The 23,675-nt window shown below is 40.8% G+C and overlaps 1 protein-coding gene across 2 annotated transcripts in view; it reads right to left on the reverse strand.

Annotated features, from left to right (window-relative positions):
• Nucleotides 1–23,675, reverse strand: part of NR3C1 (nuclear receptor subfamily 3 group C member 1) — a 669,693-nt gene that overhangs the window by 596,272 nt on the left and 49,746 nt on the right. For both annotated transcript variants that reach the window (XM_060296389.1, XM_060296390.2), the window contains one exon: nt 18,375–18,515. The gene's annotated coding sequence lies outside the window, so the exon portion shown is untranslated. The remainder of the gene's footprint in view (nt 1–18,374; nt 18,516–23,675) is intronic.

The raw sequence follows: 23,675 nt of genomic DNA on the forward strand, positions 1-23,675 counted from the left end.
AACATGGAAAATCAAGAAGCCTGGATGAATAACAATTACATAATTAACGAATAATAAAGAACATTTGAGTTACAATTAATCCTTATTGGCAGCTCAGTGACATCCACCAGAATCTGTTTCATTTCATTGTGAACTGGGCCTTTCAAGTTTAAACAATTTTAACACTTGGTCTCTAATATAAATCTACTTATTAAAAATGTTCAAGATTAACATGATACATTTAGCTACAAGAGCAAGGCCAATTAAGAAACTAATTTGGTCAAGTAAAGATGTATTATTCTCCATGCTTGAATATAAAGGATTCTATTGCTTGAATTCAGTATGTTACTTTGTAAAAATAGTTATTCTACTCATAAGTTATAACGAGGAAGACAGATGCAGCTGAAGATTAGGGAGGCTGTAGTCCTGGTAAAAGTGGTTAAGAAGCTTGATAATGAGACTGTATTACTTAGGGTTCTTCAGAGAAACAGGACTAATAGGATGTACATATATATACATACGTGCAGATAGAGTATATGAGTATAGGGGTGTGTGTGTGTGTGTGTGTGTGTGTGTGTGTGTGTGTGTGTGTGTGTGTGTGTGTGTGTGTGTGTGTGTGTGTGGTGTGTCTATATGTATCTATCTATCTATATGTATCTATCTATATATATATATAAAGAGCTTGGTTTTAAGGAATTCGCTCATACGATTATGGGGGCTGTCTGAATTCTGCAGGCCAGCAGGTTGGAGAGTCAGGGAAGAGCTGCTATTGCCACTGCAGTCTGGAGGCAGAATCCCTTCTTCCTTGAGGGACCTCAGCCTTTTTTTTTTAAAGGCCTCCAACTGATTGAATAAGGCCCACTCACATTATGGAGAGTAATCTGCTTTACTTAAAGTCTACTGATTTACACGTTACTCACATCTAAAAACCACCTTCACAACAACTACACTAGTGTTTGACCAAAAACTGAATATCGTGGCCCAGACAAGTTGACACATAAAACTAACCTCACAGTGTGTAGAGACTAAATTGAAATCCCCAATCCCTGGGGTTCCGATGTAATTGGCCTGGGATCAGACTAGGCATCAGAAACTCTCAACCACCCTCCCCAACTACTGTCCCCCACTTCCCTCTACTCTCTATGCCTACCTGTGATTCTAATATATATCAAAGTTTGAAAACCAAGGACTGGAAGTCCGACAGAGATACTAAAATTAGGTTTCCTAAAATTAGGAGAGGGAAAAGGAAAGGCAATTATAGAGAATTTTATAAAGTCAAAATAGAGAATTTTAGGGCAAAACTAAACAAAACCCTAGAATTGAAAACAAACAGGGACTTCCCTGGGCGTGCAGTGGTTAAGAATCCGCCTGCCAATGCATGGAACATGGGTTCGAACTCTGGACCAGGAAGATCCCACATGCCACAGAGCAACTAAGCCCATGTGCCACAACTACTGAGCCTGCGTTCTAGATCCCACGAGCCACAACTACTGAGCTCACATGCCAAAAATACTGAAGCCTGTGCACCTAGAGCCCGTGCTCCGCAACAAGAGAAGCCACCACAATGAGAAGCCTGCACACCACAGCGAAGAATAGCCCCCGCTCACCACAACTGCAGAAAGCCTGCATGCAGCAATGAAGACCCAATGCAGCCAAAAATAAATAAATAAATTTATTAAAAAGAAAATGAACAAGAAAATGTCCTACCTGAGTCTGGAATTTAACTCCAAATCCAATGGGTTTTTTTCATAATCTTCCTAGATCTAGCTAGATTTTAAATTCTAACATGCCTGAACCCCCAAAATTAAGTGTCTCCGTCCATCACATAGGGAGATCTAATTACTAGATTTTAAAGAAATTAAACTTTCAAAATGTCATTTGGTAAGATTCCACATTATGGTGATTGAAAAGAAATCTTATGACCTGTGTGTTGGTTCTCCACAAACTTGGAAGGAATGTTGCAAAGCAATTCTGGAAGGCAACACTTTGGCCAACGTTTTCCAGAGTGGATTCTGTGGAACATCAGTCCTTGAAGAGTTGCACTTTGAAGGGGGCTTCTTGGCCAATTATGTTTGAAAACATTTCACATTAGAGACTCCAATCCCTGGAGATTCATAATTTATTTTTGAAAATAAAATCTTCAATAAATCCTACTGGAGAGAAACCTGTTCAACTGTGTTTGATTTAGCATTTCTCAAATCCAACATGTACTTCTATTTCACCCCAAGCAATGCATATTAATATCCCCAAAAGAACAATTTAGAAAGCGCATTTAAACAATTAAAGATGAAAACCAAAGATCTTTAGAATCAAGAAAAATAACTGCATGATTTGCACTGCATTTAGAGAACTGAATAAAACAGTCACGGTTGGATGATTCCTTAAAGAAGCCTGGGCACATTCCCAACTTGCTGGGTCACTGAGCTAAATCCCTAGTGCTGAGGTTATTACTGCTCCCTTCATCCCACCCCTGGAATGGCATAAATTGGTCATGTAGGTGAACCCACAAACCAAAAGACAAATTGTTCACTGCCTTTGCTAAAGCAGAAATGGTTCCTTAGTAAAACTATCACTGGAAAACAATGCTGAGAAAATAACACTTTAACCCTTATACAAAACACTTAACTGGGACTGATTTAAATGTGTTGAAAGAGTGAGGATTTGAATCCGTGCCCTTATGAGCCATCATCGTGGAAGAGACCACTTGGTTTCCCGAGGCACCCCTTTCCCCTTTGCAAGTGGAGCCTAGATACAGAATGTCACCATCATTTGCCTTGGATTTCATCAAACAAGCCTTCTGACAGGTCTGCCATCCTCTAGGTTTCTCCTGGCTTCAGTCCATCTTCTCCAGGTTGACCCAGCCCTGTGGCTGACAGCGTCTTGGTGCTCCAGCCAGATGTCAGGCCTGAGCCTCCGAGGTGGGAGAGCTGAGTTTAGGACATTGGTCCACCAGAGACCTCCCAGCCCCTCGTAATATCAATCAGCGAGAGCTCTCCCAGAGATCTCCATCTCAGTGCTAAGACCTAGCTCCACTCAATGACCAGCAAGCTCCAGTGCTGGACACCCCATGCCAAACAACTAGCAAGACAGGAACACAAACCCACCCATTAGCAGAGAAGCTGCCTAAAATCATACTAAGTTCACAGACATGTCAAAACACATCACCATATGTGGTCCTGCCACCAGAAAGACAAGATCCAGCTTCATCAACCACAACACAGGCACCAGTCTCCTCCACCAGGAAGCCTACGCAACCTACTGAACCAACCTTACCCACTGGGGGCATACACCAAAAACAATGGGAACTATGAATGTGCAGGCTGTGAAAAGGAGACCCCAAACACAGTAAGTTAAGCAAAATGAGAAGACAGAGAAACACACAGAAGATGAAGGAGCAAGGTAAAAACCCACCAGACCTAACAAATGAAGAGGAAATAGGCAGTCTATCTGAAAAAGAATTCAGAATAATTAGAGTAAAGATGATCCCAAACCTTGGAAATAGAATGGAGAAAATACAAAAAAGTTTTAACAAGGATCTAGAAGAACTAAAGAGCAAACAAACACTGATGAACAACACAATAAATGAAATTAAAAATTCTCTAGAAGGAATGAGCAGCAGAATAACTGAGGCAGAAGAACGGATAAGTGACCTGGAAGATAAAATAGTGGAAATAACTACTGCAGAGCAGAATAAAGAAAAAAGAATGAAAAGAATTGAGGAGAGTCTCAGAGACCTCTGGGACAACATTAAACACGATAACATTCGAATTATAGGGGTCCCAGAAGAAGAAGAGAAAAAGAAAGGGACTGAGAAAATATTTGAAGAGAGTATAATTGAAAACTTCCATAATATGGGAAAGGAAATAGTCAAGTCCAGGAAGCGCAGAGTCCCATACAGGATAAATCCAAGGAGAAACAACATGACAAGACACATATTGATCAAACAATCAAAAATTAAACACAAAGAAAAAATATTAAAAGCAGCAAGGGAAAAGCAACAAATAACATACAAGGGAACCCCATAATGTTAACAGCTGATCTTTCGGCAGAACCTTTGCAAGCCAGAAGGAACTAGCAGAACATATTTAAAGTGATGAAAGGGAAAAACCTACAACCAAGATTACTCTACCCAGCAAGGATCTCATTCAGATTCGACCGAGAAATTAAAACCTTTACAGACAAGCAAAAGCTAAGAGAACTCAGCACCACCAAACCAGCCTTACAACAAATGCTAAAGGAACTTTTCTCTAGGCAGGAAACACAAGAGAAGGAAAAGACATACAATGACAAACCCAAAACAATTAAGAAAATGGTAATAGGAACATACATATCAGTAATTACCTTAAATGTAAATGGATTAAATACTTGAGCCAAAAGACATAGACTGGCTGAATGGATACAAAAAAAGACCCATATATATGCTGTCGACAAGAGACCCAATTCAGACCTAGGACATGTACAGACTGAAAGTGAGGGGATGGAAAAATATTCTATGCAAGTGGAAATCAAAAGAAAACTGGAGTAGCAATTCTCATATAAGACAGAATAGACTTTAAAATAAAGACTATTACAAGAGACAAAGAAAGACACTACATAACGATCAAGGGATCAATCCAAGAAGATATAACAATTGTAAATATTTATACACCCAACATAGGAGCACCTCAATACATAAGGCAAATGCTAACAGCCATAAAAGGGGAAATTGACAGTAACAAAATCATAGTAGGGGACTTTAACACCACACTTTCACCAATGGACAGATCATCCAAAATGAAAATAAATAAGGAAACACAAGCTTTAAATGACACATTAAACAAGATGGACTTAACTGATATTTATAGGACATTCCATCCAAAAACAACAGGATACACTTTCTTCTCAAGTGCTCATGGAACATTCTCCAGGGTAGATCATATCTTGGGTCACAAATCAAGCCTTGGTAAATTTAAGAAAACTGAAATCATATCAAGTATCTTTTTCCACCACAGGCTATAAGACTAGATATCAATTACAGGAAAAAAAACTGTAAAATATACAAACACATGGAGGCTAAACAATACACTACTAAATAACCAAGAGATCACTGGAGAAATCAAAGAGGAAATCAAAAAATACCTAGAAACAAATGACAATGAAAACAAGATGACCCAAAACCAATGGAATGCATAAAAGCAGTTCTAAGAGGGAAGTTTATAGCAATACAATCCTACCTCAAGAAAAATCTCAAATAACCTTACACCTAAAGCAATTAGAGAAAGAACAACAACAACAACAAAACCCCCAAAGTTAGCAGAAGGAAAGAAATCATAAAGATCAGATCAGAAACAAATGAAAAAGAAATGAAGAAAATGATAGCAAAGATCAATAAACCTAAAAGCTGGTTCTTTGAGAAGATAAACAAAATTGATAAACCATTAGCCAGACTCATTAAGAGAAAAAGGGAAAAGACTCAAATCAATAGAATTAGAAATAAAAAGGAAAAGTAACAACTGACACTGCAGAAATACAAAGGATCATGAGCGATTACTACAAGCAACTCCATGCCAATAAAATGGACAACCTGGAAGAAATGGACAAATTCTTAAAAAAACACAACCTTCCGAGACTGAACCAGGCAGAAATAGAAGATAAAAACAGATTAATCATAAGCACTGAAATTGAAACTGTGATTTAAAAACTTTCCAACAAACAAAAGTTTGTTGGTGAGCAGATGGCTTCACAGGCGAATTCTACCAAACATTTAGAGAAGAGCTAACACCCATCCTTCTCAAACTCTTCCAAAATATAGCAGAGGGAGGAACACTCCCAAACTGATTCTATGAGGCCACCATCACCCGGATACCAAAACCAGACAAAGATGTCACAAAAAAAGAAAACTACAGGCCAATATCAGTGATGAACACAGATGCAAAAATCCTCAACAAAATACTAGCAAACAGAATCCAACAGCACATTAAAAGGATCATACACCATGGTCAAGTGGGATTTATCCCAGGAATGTAAGGATTCTTCAATATATGCAAATCAATCAATGTGATACACCATATTAACAAATTGAAGGGTAAAAACCATATGATAATCTCAATAGATGCAGAAAAAGCTTTTGACAAAATTCAACACCCATTTATGATAAAAACTCTCCCGAAAGTGGGCATAGAGGGAAACTACCTCTATATAATAAAATCCATATATGAGAAACCCACAGCCAACATCATTCTCAATGGTGAAAAACTGAAACCATTTCCTCTAAGGTCAGGAACAAGAAAAGGTTGCCCACTCTCACCACTATTATTCGACATAGTTTTGGAAGTTTTAGCCACAGCAATCAGAAAGAAAAAGAAATAAAAGGATTCCCATTGGAAAAGAAGAAGTAAAACTGTCACTGTATGCAGATGACATGATACTACACATAGAGAATCCAAAAGATGCTACCAGAAAACTACTAGAGCTAATCAATGAATTTGGTAAAGTAGCAGGACACAATATTAATGCACAGAAATCTCTTGCATTCCTATACACTAATGATGAAATATCTGAGAGAGAAATTAAGGAAACACTCCCATTTACCACTGCACCAAAAAGAATAAAACACCTAGGAATAAACCTACCTAAGGAGACAAAAGACCTGTATGCAGAACATTGTAAGACACTGATGAAAGAAATGAAAGACAATACAAACAGAAGGAGAGTTATATCATGTTCTTGGATAGGAAGAATCAACATTGTGAAAATGACTATACTACCAAAGCAATCTACAGATTCAATGCAATCCCTATCAAACTACCAATGGCATTTTTCACAGCACTAGAATAAAAAATTTCACAGTTTGTATGGAAACACAAAAGACACCAAATAGCCAAAGCAGTCTTGAGAAAGAAAAACAGAGCTGGAGGAATCAGGCTCCCTGACTTCAAACTACAGTAAAAAGCTACAGTAATCAAGACAGTATGCTACTGGTACAAAAACAGAAATTAGATTAATGGAACAGGATAGAAAGCCCAGAGATAAACCCACGTACATATGGGCACCTAATTTATGACAAAGGAGGCAAGACCATACAATGGAGAAAAGACAGCCTCTTCAATAAGTGGTGCTGGGAAAACTAGACAGCTACATGTAAAAGAATGAAATTAGAGCACTCCCTCACACCATACACAAAAATAAACTCAAAATGGATTAAAGAGCTAAATGCAAGCCCAGAGGCTACAAAACTCTTAGAGGAAAACACAGGCAGAACACTCTATGACATAAATCACAGCAAGATCCTTTTTGACCCACCTCCTAGAGAAATGGAAATAAAAACAAAAATAAACAAATGGGACCTAATGAAACTTCAAAGCTTTTGCACAGCAAAGGAAACCATAAACAAGACAAAAAGACAACCCTCAGAATGGGAGAAAATATTTGCAAATGAAGCAACTGACAAAGGATAATCTCCAAAATTTACAAGCAGCACATGCAGCTTAGTATCAACAAAACAAACAACCTAATCCAAAAATGGGCAGAAGCCCTAAATAGACATTTCTCCAAAGAAGATATACAGACTGCCAACAAACACATGAAAGGATGCTCAACATCACTAATCACTTGAGAAATGCAAATCAAAACTAAAATGAGGTACCACCTCACATCGGTCAGAATGGCCATCATCAAAAAGTCTACAAACAATAAATGCTGGAATGGGTGTGCAGAAAAGGGAGTCCTCTCACTGTTGGTGGGAATGTAAATTGATAACAGCCACTATGGAGAACAGTATGGAGGTTCCTTAAAAAACTACAAATAGAACTACCATATGACCCAGCAATCCCACTACTGGGCATATACCTTGAAAAAACCGTAATTCAAAAATAGTCATGTACCACAATGTTCATTGCAGCACTATTTACAATAGCCAGGACATGGAAGCAACCTAAGTGTCCATCGACAGATGAATGGATAAAGAAGATGTGGCACATATATACAATGGAATATTAGTCGGCCATAAAATGAAACGAAACTGAGTTATTTGTAGTGAGGTGCATGGAGCTAGAGTAAGTCATACAGAGTGAAGTAAGTCACAAAGAGAAATACAAATACTGTATTCTAACACATATATATGGAATCTAAAAAAAAAAGTGATTCTGAAGAACGTAGGGGCAGGACAGGAATAAAGACGCAGACGTAGAGAACAGACTTGAGGACACGGGGAGGGGGAAGGGTACGCTGGGACGAAGTGAGAGAGTGGCATGGACATATATACACTACCAAATGTTAAATAGATAGCTAGTGGGAAGCAGCCGCGTAGCACAGGGAGATCAGCTCGGTGCTTTGTGACCACCTAGAGGGGTGGGATAGGGAGTGTGGGAGGGAGATGCAAGAGGGAGGGGATATGGGGATATATGTATATGTATAACTGATTCACTTTGTGATACAGCAGAAACTAACACACCATTGTAAAGCAATTATACTCCAATAAAGATGTTAAAAAAAAACACACACACAAACAGTGAGCTTCTTAGTGGTGAACTAGATCAATCTTTTGGACTATCTGAATTAGAAACTGGAATAGAAAAGCCAGTTCAGAGATCACTGTTTTTGGCTATTTCCATGAATCAAGGTGAGCTTTGCAGTGGGAGTTCAAGAAATTAGGGGCAAGCTGGCACATTGCCATCTGTTAGCACTTTGGGTAGCCTTTGTGCAAACCGCAAAAATGTACTCCTTCTGAGAACACAAATTAGAAAAATGCATCCCTTCCTCTGGGTTCTCAGCAACCTTCTGCCAGACCTAGGGCTTGAGACCGATTTCCCTCTCACTGGCCCCCTGGCTGGGTGCCTTTGTGTGGAGCAGGGTAATGTACCAATATATGTGAGGGTTAGGGGGTGGGGGTGAGTCTAAGCAGAGAGATAAGATATTCAGGACAGAGAAGAAGAGTGTGAAATGTAGCTCAAGCTGGGACGTTCAAACTTGTTTCAGATCTCAAAGGCTTTTGTACAGTGTGGTATACACATGACTAGTAGCAGGTATGGAAACCTTATGGCATGTTTTTTTGAGCTTAAGATAATTCTGGACTTCAGTTCTCCCTGAAAATGAGAAAATATTTCTATTATTTTATTTTAGTAGCAGAATGACTAGGACCAAAAGCCACTGTTGCATTAGCAAACAGATTTTAGGGCATTCATTTATTCATTCATTTACCCAGTATTAAACAAACTGAGCAGCTTCAATGAACAAAATGCTGTTCCCGTCCCAGAAGATACTGTGGAAAACAAGTTAAATAGTTTTCTTGTCCTTTCTGAGCTTATACTCTAGCAGAGGAGATGAGAATTAAATAATGACCATAAATGTGGGAGAGTCATGGCAGAGGGAACACGTGGAGGTGAGTAGGGAGACATCTCTCGCCACCCTGATTTGACTTCCTACAGTGAACAGGAGGTGCCCTGAAAAAAGGGACCCCAAGGACCAGTCATAGGCAAAAAAAGTAGAGAGAAAAGCTATAGAGAGCTTAGAGAATCCCAGAACAGGGAGAACTACTACATCATGTGATTGTTGAAAAGATATTTGGACAAAGTGAAACATTTTAAAGGGCTTTTAAAGTTACACTATGGGTTGCAGTGTGATGAATTAGCCAGGAGCAAGACTGGAAACAGAGAACTGTGATAGTGGTAAAAGGGGTGGAGAAAAGTGATTGGATTGGAGTTCTGTTTAGCAGGTAGAGGCAGCTGGGTTGAATGGACATCTGTTAAGAAGGAAGAATTAGGATAGAAGAAGTTGAAGCGAAAGTTTTCAAGGGTGATTTTCAAGTTGCTGGACAGGGGAACTTGGGGAACAACGGTGCCATTCAATGAGATATGGAAGCAATTCTGGAAGAGAAGCTTCTTCAATTAGAGTTCAGTTTGGTCATATTGCGTCTAAACAGTCTATGAGACATTCCAGTGGATATGAACAGTAGGTAGGAACATCTATGTCTGGAGCCATTGGAAAGGATGATGAGACCAGCCAGAGAGAGGGCACACAGAGAAAGAAGTCAAGGGGCTGCAATGGGCTTGAAAGAAGAGAAGTCTACATAGGAACTACGAGCTGTCAGAGGGAAAAGAGTCAAAACAGGGTTTTGATGGTGCAGAATCCAAAGAAGGGCAGTCTTTCAAGAGGGAATTATGATTGGAGTCTAAGGTCATAGAGATACTAATAGGGACTGAGAAATGTCCATCATATTTGGCAGTTAGGGGGTCATCGATGACTTGAGCAAATAGTGTGTTCAGTGAACTCGAACCCTTGTCCCCTGCATTGGCAGGCGGATTCTTAACCACTGCGCCACCAGGGAAGCCCCCGGTTGTTGCTTCAATGTGTCCTCACTTTGAAAGCTAGAAATTTCAGCCAAAGCATGTGTGGCCTTGATGATTGGAGGAAAGTTTTCTATGGGAAAGAGGTATTTTAGATGATGTGATGCACTGTTGTGACCAGAAAGGGCATTTTACCTCATGTTATACAGAATAAAATTTTAGAAAAAAATTTTTCAAGCATTTCACTAAAAGAATATGAGAAAATTCCACTGCTAAGTGACTGAGCTTTCCTCCCACCACCTCCCCACACCTTTGTCTTTGTCTCATTCTTTTCAAAGCTCCAGTAGTTGCCAAGTTTGCAATACTGTCTTTCATTCCTGAGCTCAAAAGGTTTTTCTATTTGTTTTTTCTCCTTTTTTTCCTCCAAACACACTTATACAGTAAAACGTGTTTTCCCAGTAGTCTTAGGATATTGACAAAATGCCAACTGTTTTTTTTTAACTATGCAAAAAACCTTTTTAAAACATGGCTTAAGATAGTAGTTTCTTTCTGCTTATCTTTACATCTTCTTTCCCCAGTTAGGTTTATGGATGATGCCCAATATTGGTCCCAAGTGTGAGATCCCAGCTCATTCAGAGTTAAAGCTTTAAAGCTTCTTGAAGCTATAGAGGGCAGTTAGAAAGAGTGGCTAAGGAGAGGCTCCGGGCTTACCTCTGTACCACGCTCTTCGGAGGTGTCCTTCATTAAGATTACATGTAGGGGCTGCACGATAATACAAAACCAACTTAGATTAGAGCTCCAAATCCCACACCTGCAATGACACTTCGGCGTGGAGAAATCTGTAAGTAGTACAAATGCAGCCTCCAGAATGGCTTTCGTCAATGGAAGGATTTTATTATATATCAGGTGCTATTTTCTCTTTTCACCCTGCTCTTTCTTCTTTCGTCAGTGAAAAGACTTCTGGAGGAGAGCTACGGTTGTGGAATGGTAAAATTTGAGTCAAATGTGAATAATGAAAAGATTTTTTTCACTTTGGCTCCTTTTGTTTGACCACAAAAATCTTGTGTCAAACGTTTATACTCACTAGACAAACTTCTTGGAAGTAGAGCTTATAATTGCTGTCTTTACTTTTTCATTTCTCATTCATTCTTTGATCTGGACTTTTAAAAATTACAAAACTAATATAGGGTCAAGTAGTAAATAATTTTTAAAAAAAAACTTAATATTCTCTACTGCCTTCTTTTCTAGTACTCTCTTCCCGCCACCAAGGGAGCCGATAATAATATTTTGGGGTGTTTCTCTCTATACCTTTCTCTACTCTCACGTCTAATCACTCTTCAGACTACTTATTGGTCACTAAAGTCAAATATTCATTTCTTTTCAGTCCTTATATTATTTGACATCTAAAGAACATTGGACATGGCTCATTCATCTTTCTCAAGACCCTCTCTTTTCTTGTTTTTCATGACCTTATACTTTTCTCATTTCTCTCCTACCTTCCTGGTCATTCCTTCCCAACATTTGTTACTAGCTCTTATTCCTCTGCCTGCCTATCAATTTTAGTGTTCTATTCCATACAGGAATACCATTTCTCAGGAAACTCCACGCATGGAACTAAAGAAAATTTTGGACAAAACGAGAATTCATCCTATGTCTTCATTTTTTTTTTTTTTTTTTTTGTGCGGTACGCGGGCCTCTCACTGTTGTGGCCTTTCCCGTTGCAGAGCCTGTGCTCCAGACGCGCAGGCTCAGCGGTCATGGCTCATGGGCCCAGCCGCTCCGCGGCATGTGGGATCTTCCCGGACTGGGGCACGAATCCGTGTCCCCTGCATCGGCAGGCGGACTCTCAACCACTGCGCCACCAGGGAAGCCCTATGTCTTCATTTTATTGATAAGGGAACGAAGGCAGAGAGAGGAAAGAAGTGACATATCTAAGGTCATTTCAGAGCCTGAAACTCAAATAATAGCTTGCTGACTTAAAATCCAGATCTTGACAAAGGTCGGCAATCTACCAGTTTCCTAGTATATTTCTTTTATTTCCTCTTCTTTCTTTCCCCTGCATGGTCACAGCAGAATTGCAAGGTAAACCTAACCTTGAAAGATGGGCTTTTATGATGGCAGCCATAGTATACTACATAGGAATTCATCTGGTGAAGCCAACAGAAAGAACTAAAGAAGACAGTTTGATTTGCTTTATTATCCTGAGAACAAAAAGGGTAAACATGCTCCTGTAAAGATTGGGATAAATTATAATTGGCACAGAAAGAGAGCTGACGTTACCTGTAATGAGGCTCCTCTCAGAAGCGTTTAGGAAGCTATAGGCACTGCGAGCAGCCATAAGTCAAACTCACCTAACAACTCAATTATAGCTTCTGGATTTAGGAAACAGAATGGACTCAGGACCCTCAGGCCAGAGAAAGCAAAGAACTAGAGGCAGCTAGTTACGCTAAGAGAGAGAAAGAGAGAAAGGGATAAAGAGATAGAGATAAAGAGAAAGAGACAGAGATAAAGAGAGAGAGAAAGGGATAAAGGAGGAGAGGGGCTGCTCTGGAATGAGCTGCCTTATGCTGAGGATAGGGCAAGTATAAGAGGAAGACAGATATCAAATGGCATACAGAGCAATGAGGCCCTGCAAGCAACAGGCCAGGGGTGGAGAACAAGACTCAATTTGATGCCAACTCCAGGTAGTTGATAATGAACGCTTGAATATTAGGGTTGAGAGAAGAGGTTTAGTCTGCATCTGAATTTAGTGAGAAAGATATTAAAACTGATTAGCAATATCTCTCATGGCTTCAGGAAGAGGGGGAACTGTAGTGTATATATGCCATCTCTAGGATAAATTAATAAAGAAGAGAAGCTATATAAATTACTAATTATTTGACACAGAAAATAAGTATAATGTGACTTGCCATCCGTCATGCTAGAGCCAAAAGCAAATTTTCGGAAATACAGACCTGCTCAAATCACCTCTCTGATGGAAAGCCTTTAATGGCTCCACACTTAAGAATGAATGATTCAGAGGCCCTACATGTTTTGCCTGCTATCAAGCTTGCCCTGTGCTCCCTATACTAGGTCCTCTCCAGCCACTTGGAGCTCCCTTTTCACACTTCTTTTATATCTCAATGACTTCGCACATGGTGGTCCCTCTGTCTAGAATTCCTGACCCTCACCATTCCTACTTGTTCCTCAAATCCCAGGCTCAGGTATCTTCTCTTCTGAGAAGTCTTCCTGAAACACACCTCCCTGTTCAAAGTTGATCCCACTCCCATTTTGGGGTATTACTTTATCTTGACTTGCAAAGCACTATCACACTGTGTTGTAATACCCGTCTTTCATTTAAACTGCAAGTTCCTTGAAGGGAGGTATTCTTCATCTTTGTTTCCTTAGCTCTCAGCACTGTGGCTGGCACACAACATGCACCTGATGTTTTTGAATAAATGAAAGATGCATAGAATCATTAAGGGACCCTTCACGGAGTGGGTCAGAATTCAATACGATGCTGAAACTCTTGGGCCAAGTGACAGAGAGGAATGTCCATTGGTTCCCATGAAAACTCAGAATCCGAATACCCAGAGGATCCTGAATGGATTTCACGATAACTCAGCTTTTGCATAGCTGAGAACTCTTTTAGCTTAGACACTAATCCACCGCACTTGGAATTCTTGCTATTTGAAGAAGGAAATCTCACCTGACAGATGGATTAATGTTCGGGCAAACTGTATTTGCACAGCTGCAGGGTCTTTCTCAAATAAGATGTTTGAGCTCTCCTCTCTTTATGTAGGAAATTTGATGACCAGGTGAAAACATTAATCCATTTAGACAGAGCCTGGGGAACTGTGGGAAGCACCATGTCCATTAAGGAACATTATTTATAAAAATTCCTTGAAAGGTTTCCCTCTTCTTTCTGGTGTGTGTGTGTGTGTGTGTGTGTGTGTGTGTGTGTGTGTGTGTGTGTGTGTGTGTGTGTGTGTGTGTGTAAGTTTCTGTGTGTGTGTGTGTGTGTGTGTGTGTGTGTGTGTGTGTGTGTGTGTGTGTGTGTGTGTGTAAGTTTCTTTGGGTTATAAATAAAGACCTTCAGAATTGACCATGAATCAGTGAAAAATGGCAGCTTGGATGGCCAGGCATCTAGACAACCCATGAGAAGCCTGACCACATGACGGACTCCGTGGCAGCTCTTAAGCTGTCAAAACACTGTCCGGTGGGGTTTGTCCTGGAGTTGTTACTTCAGTTCAGCTTCTCTTTGCCTGCAACCACTTTTCTGAGTGAAGAACTGCAGTAATGAAATTCAGGAGAAATACATTTTGGCCACAACCGCCTACAGTGCTTATTCAACACAGTGCTCACAGAGGAAATGAATTCACATGCGTAAGTCAGCCAGGGCCATGTGTGACCACAGGACAGACACCAGAAGTCTTCCCTATAAGTGGAAAGGAGCTGCATCATTTATAGAGGTTACTTTACATCCAAGTGAGATTTCTGGGGGCAGCCCTACTGGTTAAGCCTATGGCTTTGAGGCTTTGGTGCTGTAGGTCTCTCCCTTTGTAGGTTCACATGGGAAGGTTCTTAGCTCCTTCAATTACTACATATGAACTCTTTGAGGTTCAGGATAGTGGGGGAGATGTCTTGAATGGGCAGGAAAACAGGGCTTTGGGAACTGATGGCACATTAAATTCATACCATCAAACATGCAAGGAGAGTGGAGGCAGCTATGGTGACAGCTAAGGGGTTCCAGTCTTGGGGTTGAAGCTATTTTAAATAACAATTACAATGGAAGGGTAAGCGGGGAAAAAAAAGGTTAAGCTGTGCTGTACAGTTCTACTTTTAAGGCTTTCCATGGTGCCTAGCACCCTTCTTTGGAACAAGTGAGCTGGTTGAAAAATCAAAGTCAACTGTTCACAAGTAAAATAAAAAGGAGAAAAGGTTGGGCACATGGAGAAAAACTGAAAATATGTCCAAATATTCTGAACAAAAAGTCCATGTGTCCCAGGATCTTTGGGTCTGGTTAAGAGAACGATCTTTGCTTCTAGGTAAACATACTGTCACATCTGTATTCAGCGGCAGAGAGAGAGACAGAGAGAGAGAGACAGAGAGACAGAGAGACAGAGACAGAGAGAGACAGAGAGAGAGAGATCAAAGTCCAGGTCAGAGACCCCAGTGCTCAACATCTGAATAATCCACTGCTGTTACCGTTCGGTAGAAATATCCCAAGAGTTCCAAACTGGTGCAGCTTTAAGAACCAAAAGCAGTACACTGAAGACTCCAAATCACACACAGCCCCTGCCATTCCAGGTACAGAGGAAACCTCTTCCTAAAATATTTTTCTCCAAAGTATTTTTTCATTGTATCACTATAAAACTGTCTATGGAAATCAAGAACAAGAGGCAATATAAGAATGTAATAAAAGGCTTGGAATTCTAAAATATGGGGAATGAAATAGCTTTAAAAGTCAAAAGAGTTCAATCCATAATAAGAGCGACTGCAGATCCACGACTGAGTCGATGGATCTGGAAATACTGGTTTTGCAGAAATAACCCCTTTCCCCTTCTATCTCCTTACCTTCTTCTCCCTACTTCCTTCTTCCTTTAGAAAGCACTGTAGTGGATAAAAGTTTTTCTTGGCTCATTGTTTTTTTGTGGAACCACCTCTTCGCAACTCTCAGTTCATTCGGTTTGAGTATCATGGCTCTTACCCAATGGCTTTCAGGCTATGCCCGGCCAGACATGACCAGTCAGAACACTCCACCCCCCTAGTCAATGGTCATGTGCCCAAGCCAAGGCAATGAAAATACCCTGGCAACTTCTGCAGGAACTACTGGCAAAAAAGTAACTCTCTTCAGAGGGGTTGCTAATCTGAGGAGACTGCTTGAGAACAAAGCCAACAGGGAGAAAAGCTGAACCGAACAATGAGGCGGGAGGGTGAGCATGTGGTTGTCTAGTTGGAGGCCCTAGATCTCCCTTAAACGAGAAACATCCTCGGATTTCCAATTAAGTGGGACAATAAATTCCCTTTTTTGCTTAATGCAGTTTGAGTAGGGTTCTGCCATTTGCCAGAAAAAGTCTTACCTAATACAGAAGTACAGAACAGAGCTGGAAGTTCTCAGCTTGGAATTCAGACAACCCTAGCTAAATGTCAGAAAACAAGGAATACCTGGGACACTGCAGTTACAGCTGACAAAAGGGAAGAACATGATATCAATGATCTGATCAAAGCCCCTTCCAAACAACCCTCAAACTTTTTACAGTGTCATCTTTCATGTCTGCAGGCCTCTGGGTTCTTTCAAGACAGCATGGTGGCTTAGCAGATCAATAACCAGCATCTTTACCCAGTTTTCTCCTTTGCTTCCTCTGAGTCTCATGTCATTCCCTCAGGCACAGGCCACTGCTCCCATCTTTCTTACTTGGCTTCTCCTTTTCGTTTGCCTTTCTCTAGTGTAATACCCAGGACATTTTCATAGTTTGATGCTTCCTAACCCGTCTATCCCACCAGACAGACTGCTCCCCCAGACAGCTGGGACTGCCCATATTCATGTGTAAATTCCTGGAACCCAGTACGGAGCCTGCCATACTAAATGCTGCATTGAACTGAATTTGAGGCTCAACTTAGACTTGCTCAGCGCCCAGCCTCTGCCTCCTTAAAACCCTTAGAGACTTTCCTGCCTGTGATCTCAGTCTGATACTGTTTCCTGCCTGACCCTGTCAATTGTAAAAACTCATGTCTATAAACACGCTGATTTCTGTATTGAACACTTACCAAATAAGCACTTTATGTACTTTAAGCTCTTCAATCTTCACCATGGCCAGGCCTGAGAGGTTAAGTGACTTACCCAAGGTCACCCAGCTAGTAAGTGGAGTGGCCGGGGATTCAAAACAAGCAGCATGTTTTGAACTGGGGTATTACCAGCTCCTTACAGGCCAAACGTGCTTCATTTATATTGTCAAATTAGCCTCACAACAACCCTATTAGCTATGATTATTAGCCCCATTTTCCAGAAAAGACAACTGAGGCTCAGTGACATTAAGTTATTTGCCCAAGGTCGCCTGCTGCTAAGTAGGAAAGCTGAGATTACATCGCAGGGTGTCCAGAACCCGCATCCAATAAGCATTGTGCCCAACAACTGTCTATTAACTGATCGTTGATTGTATCAGAAGAAATTATCAGGTCATCTAACCTTTAATTAGCATTTGTTCTTCTCCTTATTGTTTAATAGGTATAACAATATCTACTTCATAAGATTGTCATACGCCCTTCAAGCTATGTTTGTAAAGTTCCGAGAGCGTTTGGCATATAGTAAGTGCTCAACAAATGGTAGTTATCATTATTGTTTACTGAGTGCTTCTTGCGCCAGACACTGTACTGAGCACCTTACTTGTAGTATTGTATTTAATGCTACATCAACCTCATGAGGTAGGTACCAATATGATGCTCATTTTATAGATGTGGAAACTGAAATGGAAATTTCTCCTTGTGTTTCCTCACACTCAGCACAATGATCAAAAGATACGTAGCCTATTTCCCTAAATTTCACTTTAGAAAAATGTTAAGTTGCAAATTACCTCACTCGGTATTGGCTGGCAAGGATACTGAGGAGTATGTTTATTCATTTACAGCTACTTATATAGGTACATTGTAGTCCTACAATTCAATTTAATTCTGACACTACTCAGAATTAGCACAAACCCCACAGGTTGAGGGCTTAGTCCACAAGACTCCTTTAGACTTCGGCCACAAATAAGAGTCCCCAGTCTACCTGCATTCTGCTTGGCTGCCTACAAATTTGAAGGTTCCCATGACCCCTCTAAGATTTGATAATTCACTAGAATGGCTCACAGAACTCAGAAAAACATTTAACTTATGCTTGCCATTTTCATCATAAAGGATACAACTCAGAAACAGCCAAATGAAAGAGATGCCTAAGGCAAGGTATGGGGTGGGTGGATAGAACTCAGGATCAACCACATGGAAGAGATGGGGGCGGGATGCAGAGCTCCCAGGCCCTCTCCAGGCATGCCACCCTCCTAGCATGGTGATGTGTTCACCAACCCAGAAGCTCTCAGCTTGTTGGTACCCGAGGCTGTACAATTAGTTAGTTGTTTGATAGAGTAGCATGGTACTAGCTGTGACTCTCTTACTTACAAAGTTTGGTGAAGAGATCGAGAGCCCAATGGTCACTAGGTGGACTGGCCTCTTCTTGGATTCCATTAGCTCCTGGTCTTTTGCTGGTTCCTGAGGCATGGGCCTCGGCTTTGTAAATGAAGAGCTTGCACCTCTACAACTCTGTGGAGACAAAGGAGAAAGAAAACATATGCTTATTGAGCTTCTACAGTATCTGGGCACCAAGGGCTGGACACATGAAGCTACCCCATCTGACACTGCTCTGCACCTGGCTAGCTGAACTGCTCAACAGCTAAAGGCGCAAAGCTCTTCCTTGTCCCTGTTCTTCCTGATGCTGCTCACTGGGGTGAACTGGCACAAAATGAAGAAAGAGCTGGACATTTCCTGTTAATTTCAGCCTTGTAAATTATTCAGATTGCCAAAAAAAAAAATCTATATTGGGTCTAAAAGTATATGGACCAGTTGTCTGCACAGATTAAATAACCTAGATGGCTATGTGAGTTACTATAGCAGAAAAGAAAGTGGTTTCATCATAGATAGAGCCAATCCAGAAAGTTCAGGGGACAATAGATTTCTTTACCTTGCATGACCCGATTTCTTTGCTTCTTCATTTGGCTGGCTTAATTTTACTGTGCAATTTGCCAAATCCTCACTTTCCTTGGGCTATTTAAATAGTCACAATGTTGCCTTTTTATATAAAAGATTAACAAATAGACAACCAAAATCTGATGGAGGAGAATGACATGGGGAATAAAGGATTAATCAGTTCTGTCACTCTCACTTGGGCAGCAAAATCAAGCCTCTTGTTTGGGGAAACACTGCTGGATGGGATAATTTCCACATTGCCAGGCTGTTTTTCTTTTTAATATCACAGTTGATTTGCTGTGGCAGAGCCTGCTACAAACAGCTGGCACCATCACTGGTTACAAAATGTGTCTGCCAAACCACTCCGGGTAGAGGCAGCCACACTGTATTCTTTGATGGTGGGCTTCTTTGCCAGGGAAAAGACCTGCACAGAAAGAGCCTCATTCATCTCCCCTGCACCTCCTCATGGTCTGAACAAAGTGAATGTATCAGATTGTCTCTGTGGAAAACATTAGTAGGAACTTCTAGGCTCCTCTCCATCCAACACTGCTGTTGGACACTTTCAGCAGATGTTCCAGCCATCAGCTTCCTCTTATCCTTGTCCCTTGGTGCACGTGGCAGCAGAACCTCGGGAAAACGCAAATGGCTCACTTCTTCCACCAACGTGTTTCCGAAACACAAATGACAGCAGGTACCAAATGCTTTTGAATCCATCAGTAATGGTCAAACACTCCTGCCAGTTCTCTTCTGAGTAGGAAAAATGTAAAATCAGAAGGACCTAGACAAAGTTATAAACTGTAATCCTAGCTCTCTCCTGAAAAGTCTCAGATCAGTTTACTGTACTCGGCGGGAGATGATTATACTATCTTTTTTTTTCCTGTCTCCATTCACAGATGTCAATACGTGGTGAGTGGTTTCCAGAAATTTACTTCATTTTCAACTGCAAACAAGAGGGGAAGGCGGCCCAAGCCACATTCGCATACTGAGAGCTCAGCACTCTCTACTAAGAGCACAGCTCCGTGCCAGTGGACTCCTGGGTGCCAAGGCAAGAAAGCAAGGGCACATGATCTAAGGACACATTTTAAAACAAGAATTAAACTGTCACAGTACTTACGTCCTGTCTCTTTCTAAATCCTACTTAAAATAATCAACCTCTCCCGTTAGGTGAAACAGACAGTGATTCAGAGTTAAAGGTGAATGAAAATGGAATATTTTCATTCACTTCAGACTCGTTTGGGGACTGATATTTCATTGAGTGTAAAAAAAGAAGAATTTCCTTCTCAAAACTGGCTACTGACATTAGTGAATAACCAGATCAGAAAGAAGGAACTAAGAGTGGGCTGAGTGCTACGGCCCTCATACATTTTCACTCTCAGTCCTGCAAGTAATTTGGCTCCACTTGTCATTCATTTACATGTGCATTCAATGCTGAGAATTCACAGTGGCCTCAGAAATAAAAACCCTAGGCGATTTTTATTGTGTTCTTATCGTGAACCAGATACTCTTCAAAATGCTTTGCTTGAATTAACGTATTAAATCCTCAGGAAATGCTATGAGATAAATACAGTTCTTAACCCCATTTTACAGAGAGAAAATGGAACCATTGAGAGGTTAAGAAATTTGCCCTGGGTAACACAGCTGGTGAGTCTGGAGCAAGGGTATGGACTTAGTCTAATTTCAGAGCTGACGTTCTAAACAGCTCTCTACTTGACGGCTAGCTGGTGGGCTAGTATTAGAACAGGACTTTAGAGCGGCCAGGAAGCTACCCAGTGAGCCATTTCTGCTTCTGAAGGGTTTATTTTTATACCCTACTGCCTTCTTTACAGGGAAGTTTTGGGGATGAACACAGGAAGTGTCCTACTGGCAAGAAGAAACAGACGACTCATGTTGAACAGGGAGCGGCGGGGGGCGGGGGGAACGCTTTTGAGCCACAAGGATACCATTTTTCACACTGGAGGAGGTCACTGAATGTGTCACAGTAGAGAAATGGATTTTGAGAGGTCGCATGGATAACAGTCCCACCTTTGGGGAGGACACTCTGCTGCCAGAAAGATGATCTAAAAGAATTCTTGCTGCAGCAAGGGGACTGGGCTTGAACTGTGCCCAGGAGCACATGCTTTATAAAGTTGATCAGGTGTCCTGTTTGCTCAGGCCTTTCCAGGTATTTTAATGGCCCTGAAGAGTGTACTACGAATCACCTGGATGTAGTTCCGGGTCCCCTGTCGACAAGTTGTAAATGGCTTTAGGTTACCTTGTGTGTTACCAGTTTGTAAACTGTCCAGGTTGCCAAATAAGTCAGAAGGCTTGACAGCCTGGCAATAACTCAAAGTTCTATATTCTGCCTAACGTTTATTTATTCCAACGATTTTTCTTGAGTGTTTCTTTGGGCCAGTCATTAAGGATACCCGCACAAACAAAGCATGATCCCTTGCCTCAAGGAGATGACACTGAGGAAACTGAAGTTCCATGGGCTCTGAGAGAGGGCTTCCTGTCCTCTGCTCCTTGCCACTCAGGCTGGGCATGATGTGGAGTAAATAGGTTTTCACTTTTCTCTTTCTCTGATGCTTTGTCTCCCAGGTCTCATCCCTCCCTCCTACTTGACTGGTTGATGACTTTATACTGATCCAGTGTTAGACAATTTCTAAATACTAATAAAAAATAATAACAGCTCACACTATAAAAGCTCTGGACGTGGTACACATTTCATCCTGTCGCAATCCTTTGAAGTAGTTTCTGTTATTCTCCTTATTTTCTACATAAGAGAATTGAGGCACAAGAAGTTAAAATATGAGCCCAAAGTTCAAATGTTAATCAGTAGTAGAACCGGGCAGTTTCCCTTCAAAGCACATTGTAACAACCACTGCTGTACACTGTCTGCTTGATAAATACTGCCATTAAAAAGAACCTTGCAAGAAGAGATAAGAAAGAAGCTGATGCAGAGATGGGGAAAAGAGGCTAGGCGAAAAATCAGAGCAATCGTCAGCACTCAGCGAGTGTATAGAGATGATCTTGAATCCTCAGAGCCTCACTGCTGGATGGATATTATTTTACGTATGAGGAAATGGATACGGCAGAACCAGGATTTGAATCCACATCAGCTTTCCCTCCTTGTGCTCCTTTTACTGCACCATCCTGCTTCCTGGTGACAAGCAGAATTGCACAGAGCATGAAGACAAATTCTGCCTCCAGATGAGAGACCATTGCTGAGATTCATAAGATGAAACTACAATTTCCTGGAGAATATCAAAATTAGACCATCTTAGAGATCACTCAGCATAACCATTTGCCTGATAATTTATCCTTCGGCAACATTCCCATAAAGAAGGTGCAGACAAATTTGGGAATTAGAATGTCTGATGCCCTCCCTGCCCCATCAAGAAAACACAGCTAGAGAAAATTTGCTTGAAAGCCTAAATGTTGATCCAAGCATTGGAAAGACTCTGGAGTATAGAGACGTCATATGTTTCTTCACTCAATGAGGCCTCTGCCTAGGAAATCACTTTGCTGGCTCAACGCTGGCATCTTGCATTGTTTGCCCATGTCAATCTGATCATAATTTGTTCCATCAGGGGAAATTTCTCAGACTCTTGGACCCAGAACTAGTATTGCTGGAGTCTTGCTGCCTCTTTGGTGATGCAAGCTTGTCAAGGTTGTCATTTATTGTCAGAGCGTTAGCTGTGGTTAGTAGAAAATAATTTTTCTGGTTAGACAGACACACACAGAGACACAAACGCACATGCTGTGTGGGGAAACCACAACCTCTGCTCTTATTCTGAGGGTGTTCTATCTGTTCTAAATCTTGCACGGACCTGCCGCCACCCTTACATATCATTATTTGAGTTGCTCAGTGTATCTCTTCACTTGTCAGTGAGTTTTGTCATCCATAATTTTCTTTTTCATTGCTTTTGTGAAAAGTCTTGCCTTAAGAGGATCTGAATGCCTCCAGCTCATTTTTTAAAGGCAAGGAAACAAAAGAATAAGAATAGATAATAATAACAATTGATTGCACACACTCCGGCAGACACTGAGCTAAATACTTTGCATGTATTAGCTCATTTAATCCACACAAAAACGCTAATGAGGTAGTTACTATTATTAACCCCATATTATAGATGATTAAAGGCCTAGGTTATGCAACTTGCCCAAAGCACAGGGACTCAGCTGCGATCAAACTATAGCCTAATGGACCTCAGCTTGCATCCCTGTCTCCCTCTGCTTCTTTAAATTATGCCAGGCTCTGTTTAGTGGAGGGTAAATGCTTTTAATTCCCTTTGAGTTTAGTTATTTTGGAATGGATAAAGAAGGAAATATTTGGTATAATCCTTATTTCCCTATAATTGTAGCATAAGGATTTTGCAATATGATTTAATTTTCCCGGTTACTTAAATATCAGGTTCATAACTTGCCACTCACATTGCTTTGTGTACTTAATGGGAATATCTTCTTGAGAAAACTATATGTGTAAAAAGAAATGTAGGCTTGAACAGAAGCAAGAACTGCAATCCTGCAGCCTGTGGAATAAAAACCACATTCATGGAAAGATAAGACAAAATGAAAAGGCAGAGGACTATGCACCAGATGAAGGAAAAAGATAAAACCCCAGAAAAACAACTAAATGAAGTGGAGATAGACAATCTTCCAGAAAAAGAATTCAGAATAGTGAGAGTGAAGATGATCCAGGACCTCAGAAACAGAATGTAGGCAAAGATTGAGAAGATGCAAGAAATGTGTAACAAA

Source organism: Globicephala melas, chromosome 3 (genome assembly GCF_963455315.2).
Source record: "Globicephala melas chromosome 3, mGloMel1.2, whole genome shotgun sequence".
Classification (NCBI taxonomy): Eukaryota; Metazoa; Chordata; class Mammalia; order Artiodactyla; family Delphinidae; genus Globicephala; species Globicephala melas.